This window comes from Cupressus sempervirens, chromosome 9 (genome assembly GCF_028749045.1).
Source record: "Cupressus sempervirens isolate cs-2001-9-10 chromosome 9, ASM2874904v1, whole genome shotgun sequence".
NCBI lineage: Eukaryota > Viridiplantae > Streptophyta > Pinopsida > Cupressales > Cupressaceae > Cupressus > Cupressus sempervirens.
The window spans coordinates 53,978,049-53,983,482 of record NC_143126.1 but is presented as its reverse complement, the minus strand read 5'-3'; the positions used below and the strand labels follow the sequence as shown (position 1 = coordinate 53,983,482).

The window sequence follows — 5,434 nt, the reverse complement described above, 5'->3', positions numbered from 1 at the left end:
AAATATGAATTAGCCTGAAGAGTATACTATTAAACCTATAATTTTCCTTGAATTTCAAAGAAATTATATTTGAAGAGAACAAATGTTTTATTTAGTTGTGTGAATTTTTTGCAAAATGAAGGCTGAGAAAAGATCATGGAATACAATCTAAAATGTTAATCATATAACATATTCATTTACCATGAGATTAAGAAACATACAAGAAATTCAGAAAATTTGCTAAGGTCCATTGTGAAAGGAGAGTTAGAGAACTAGCCCTCAAAATCATGAGTGAAGGGGTTGGCACAAACAACTCTGAAAAAGCTGGGCTTTTTCTTATTTGCCACATCCATAACTGATAGAATATGAGAGGAGACAAGACTGAAAATACCTCTGATAAGTGGCATGGTTGTTGTTGTTTGAGCACTTTATTCAACAACTTCCAGTTGTCCAAACATCAACCAAATGGAAAACTAATGAGAGAAAGCCAATAATGCATGTATATCAGAGTGTCTATCAATATCAAGTAAATTATAATTCTTCATAGGACATAAGCAAAAGAATGACCATTTGCAGCAACAAAAGAATTGGAAATCTCACCCAGATCCATGAAAGTAATGTATGGTGAGAGTGTAACTATTTTGTTTAAGTTGAGATGTTCTAACTTGACTTTCCTTTGGAGGCTTGTAAGAAAAGAAAGAAGAAACTAGTTTAACCCCAAATGATATGTACTATATAACATTTCCTAGAATGTAAATATATAAGGAGTCAAAAGAAATGTGTGCCTATTCAAGTGTTGTACTTTGTTGCATTTGATATGCAATAGAAGAGATGTGAAAGACAACTTTGGAAAAAATGGGCTTATTCTTGAGTGCTAGATCCAAATTTGATAAAAAAATGAGAGGGAATAGGAGTGACAATACATGTAATAAGTGACATACTTATTTCTATTTGAGCACTTCAATCGACTCACAACTTTCATGTCGTTTGAACTGTTGCCAGTTTCAGAAATGATTAGAGAAAGCCAGTAATGCATTATATTAGAGTATATGTCAATATAGTAGAAAAATTACAATGGGCAGCAACAAAAGAGCTGCAAATTTCACCTGAGATCCATGAGAAGCAATGTATGGTGAAAGTGTTAGACTATTTTATTTTAGTTACCATTTTGAAAGATCTTGGAGAAAACCGCTGCTTTGCCTTCAAGAGAACAATATTTTACAACCTACTCTGATACCAATTGAAGATCTAAAAATAAAAGCTCTTATGCTATATTGATAATCAAATAAATAAAAAATAGAGCATAAACAACAAACAACCGAAATCAGAATAAAAACTCTGTTGTTATTGAATGTATTACAATTTAAAAAATATAGAATACACTATAAAGCAAAACCAAAACACTTAATCTTGACTGCTGATCAAAGAAGATAATATAAAATTCTAAACAATAACATCCAATGAGATTGCATGAAAAATAGTAGTTTTGCATACTATGCAAACTAATTAAAAGATAATTAAAAACCATGCCTACAAAGCTAACTGCAACATGTAGTTTTATTATGCATGAAATAAATAAATAAACTAAATTAAAATGGATGCACATGCTTCACATCATTCTTGAGCGGTGCATGCCCCAAGTCAAAGCACACATGCCTTCAATAATAACATTAAGCAAGAAATGGAGAAAGGAAACAACAATGAATACGCACAGAAAATATTAGGTGAGAAGGGAATCTGAGTAAGAGGAACAGGGGTCGGAGTAGACGGAGTATCTGTTATCTAGAGATGGATCTCTTCCGGAGGACATTCGTTATTTCCTTGAAAGCCATCGAGTGCTTGCAAATAAACCTTCAAGTTGTGAAAATGTGCAGGGTTGAGAATGCTCTTCAGGAAAGATGACCTGCTGCTATGTAAAGTGATCTCAACTCCCACATGAACATACGCCCATGGAAGGCAGTGCAAAATCCTTGTCAGCCATCCCAATTTTTCGTTCAAAAAAATCCCAGGAATTTTTGGAACCAAATCTCCCTGGTTTACCACACGCAGCACTTTGACTCCAATCCTCTCCATTTCTTGCGCAAATGAGAGGTTCCCCACTCGAGGAGACGCGAAGGAAAACACTGTGACGGGAATTGAGGTTAATTTATATTTATTCACCATGGTTTCTTTGATATCATATGCGCTCAGAGTTGCAAGTGCAGCTCCCAAGCTATGTCCAGTAAATGTTATGCTCAATTCTTTTTCTCTTTTCTTTGTGTATTTCTTCACCAATCTGGTTATCTCGCGCATTACAATTTCCCTTGCACTGAGCGTGCATCTTACTGAGTTCTTGTCTTTGGAAGTATAGCAACTGAGAAATCCCTTCTCAATCTTCACATCTGGATTTGAAATGTTTTGGATCTTGGAGCACGTCGTGGCCATCATAGGAACCAATACGTCTCTGAAATTTTGCATCCATTCGAAGGCAGTCTCCGTCCCTCTCCATGCAACAACTATGTCACGTCTCCCCAGTCTCTTAATCTCAACCGGATCAGTGCAAACCGCAATATAACCAATCCAGGCAACGCCTTCACTTGATTCCTGGCCAAAAATGGAGTCCAAAAGACTCGTGTTGGCGTATATGTATTTGGTAACTTCATATCCACGACCACCATTTAGCAGTTCAGAGAGAGAGCTTTTGGTGCGCTTACAGTTGCCATAAGATATGGAAGAGGGGGCATTTTCAAATGCATCGTAGCACTGCTTTGCAAAATCACCATATCTGAGCATCTCTCCTTTGAGAATTGGGTTAATGGGGTCGATCATGTTATTCCAACTATTTTCACCATGGATATCCTTCCACGTATCACAAAGATTCAGTTGGCTTGTTTGGTCTTGTACATCTCCATTACTTTTCTTGTTTGGAGAGCTGATATTAGGACTGCTCAAAGCCAATGGAGATATTGCCATACTCTCGATTCTTATACTCGTTACAAATACTTGCAGCCTTGGAGAAAAAACTAAATAAAATCTTCTGCCTTCTACTTAATACTGAGATCTCTTTTTGATGTTCTGATTCACAGATTTCCTTAGTTATAAAAGTTCGAGCGCAGTGGATATAAATAGAAAGTGATATGGGACGATGAAAAAAAAATTGATGGCATTTGTGAGGAGTTCCCTTGACTTGGCCTCGTTTACTCAGTCCACCACAAATATTTGGGAAAAGTATGACTCAAATAACATTGGCGGGTAATGAAGGAGAACATAAAGATGGGCTAAAATTAATGGAGAGCTCTCTGTCTCTCACAATACGAATAACTTATATTTGTGAAACTAGTTTAATTAACCGGCCGTACTCGTCGTTTACTTTGATAATATTTGGGAAAAGTATACTCTGATTCATAATCCGGACAACCCTATCATGGTCGACAGGCCTACAATTCCGGTAAAAACAAAGACCGGCAAAATCGGCGAAGCTCCCTATTGAAAGGTATTCGATTTTGAATTGGAAAAAACAGGATAAGCAACTTCCGGACGGACATATCAAGAAACTTCGTAGCTTTGGAAAACAATATTCGACGTCACACTGAAAGAGCCTACCAAGATAAAGATATTGGAATAACTAAGACAAGACAACATAACAATATCTTTTAATATCATTTAAAATTATTGGTGAGCGACCCCTCGAATATCTCTTATATTTGACAAACCAGTTGGTTAACCGGCTTACGAGTCATCAAAGTATTATATAATTCCGGTCTTATTAAAGACCGCTAAAATCACGAAGTTCCCTTCAGTGGTAGTGTTGAAAAATCTGGTACTACCCGTCGACTATTCTCAACTTTCAGACATTGTGCAACTAGAAAAAGTAATCGATTTTATATTGGGAAAATCAGTATATGTAACTTATGATTGTAAGGAAGTAAAGGTGCGCGGAATCGCTTCCTACACTAATTTTTGAGAGGACGATTATGCAAATCAAAGTAACTATTGCAAAGATGTCAAGAAATGCATAATAACATTATCAAAATAACAAAAAACACACAACACAATGATTACCGTGGGGAAACCCTTCCGGGAGAAAAACCCCACCCTCCAAAACTCGCACAATGTATTATCAAACCAAGATGATTACAATACACTTGCAATGCCAGTTCTTACAGGAGCGCATCACCACAACTCAAACTTGGAGAGACTCCTTCTAGCACCAGTCTTGCAAACTAATCTCAATTACACAAACACCTCCCCAAGCCCTCCTTTTATAGTGATTTTACACACTGGAAACCACTTATGATTTTACAAAAGCATGAGCAAAACTACCATGCCACATGTTACCCATTTTTGACATTTACATTTCCAATTTAGAAAAACAACCAGGTTAAAAATAGTAATCTCGTCCACAATTTTGTCTCTTAGTCTAAACTCCCATAAAAGTCACAAAATGAGTCATCAAGGCTCTAAAAATAGCCTACCTATATTCTACTAAGAACAAGACTCATTTAACAACTCACTAACCACTTTCCAATGCATAAACAAGTGGAAAACTCCCACAAACTAATTCTAGAATTTTCCAACTAAAGAATGCAAGGTTGAGACACATGTTTCTCAACATTCTCCCACTTGTCGAACACCTTGCAAGAGTTAGGGGATTTGAAATATCATGGACTTAATTGCTAGGAGCCGAGAGGCCCATAGACTCTGAACACCATCTGAATTTCTTTGTCCTCACAGGCTTAGTTAATGCATCAACAATATTCACCAAAGTCTCTACATTTTCCAGCTTCACCTTGCCATCCTCGACCATATCTCTCACAAAATGATATTGTACATCAATGTGCTTGGTCCTCGCATGAAAAGTCGGGTTCTTCGCTAGGCAAATTACACTCTGGCTGTCACTATAAATTGTCACTGCACCCTGTTTGAACTCTATATCTGAACACAATCTCTTTAGCCAGATGGCTTCTTTGCAGGCATGAGTAGCTGCCATATACTCTGCCTCAGTAGTGGACAAAGTGACCACAGCCTGTCACTTACTCATTAAATTGATTGCACCACCAAATTATGTAAACACATATGCACTGGTGGATCTTCTTCTATCAACATCACTAGCCTATTCTGAATCCACATAGCCTCGAATATCCAAGGAATGCTCACTTCCTATTCCATGAAAACATATTGAGTACTTTGAGGTACCCCGCAAGCATCTAAAAACTCTTTTTACTGCATCCCAATGTGCTCTTCCTGGATTAGACATATAACGGGAAAGTACTCCCACTTCTTGGGCAATGTCTGGTCTTGTACAAACCATAGCATACATCAAACTTCCAACAGCACTCTGATATGGTACTCGACTCATCTCTTTCATCTCCAATGGGGATGTAGGACAATGTGAGCTAGAAAGCTTTGTTCCCATAGTAACCAGAACACTCAATGGTCTTGAATCCTGCATATTATATCTTTTCAAAATAGTACC

General features: G+C 37.2%; 1 pseudogene; it reads right to left on the bottom strand.

Moving 5' to 3' along the window:
* Positions 1-1,761: 1,761 nt before the first annotated feature.
* Positions 1,762-2,931, bottom strand: LOC149537598 (phospholipase A1-Igamma2, chloroplastic pseudogene; annotated as a pseudogene).
* Between the last annotated feature and the right edge of the window lie 2,503 nt (positions 2,932-5,434).